This window comes from Phaethon lepturus, unplaced genomic scaffold, assembly GCF_000687285.1.
Source record: "Phaethon lepturus isolate BGI_N335 unplaced genomic scaffold, ASM68728v1 scaffold28762, whole genome shotgun sequence".
Classification (NCBI taxonomy): Eukaryota; Metazoa; Chordata; class Aves; order Phaethontiformes; family Phaethontidae; genus Phaethon; species Phaethon lepturus.
Window position 1 is genome coordinate 1 of NW_010526036.1, and position 303 is coordinate 303.

The following is a 303-nucleotide window of genomic DNA, read 5'->3' on the forward strand; positions in this document are numbered from 1 at the left end:
CTTCCAGTTTATACAGTTTAATACATGTGAAACAAGATACATTTCCTTTTGAGTAATGGATGCATAAATAACAGAAGATATATGTGAATGCATAAATATGAGGCAGCATGGAACGAACCAAACAAAACCGATTGTTTTAATTTCTTTTTTTTCCCCTGTATGTCTTTTCGCGTCCTCGCGACGGGCTCGTCGCCGCTCTTGTTTAGCATCGGCTTTCCACGGCGAAGCCGTCCCACGGCGAGAGGGCCTGGGTGAGGGGTGGGGAGGGGGGAGGGACCGGAGCCTTAAAAAAAAGAAAAAAAC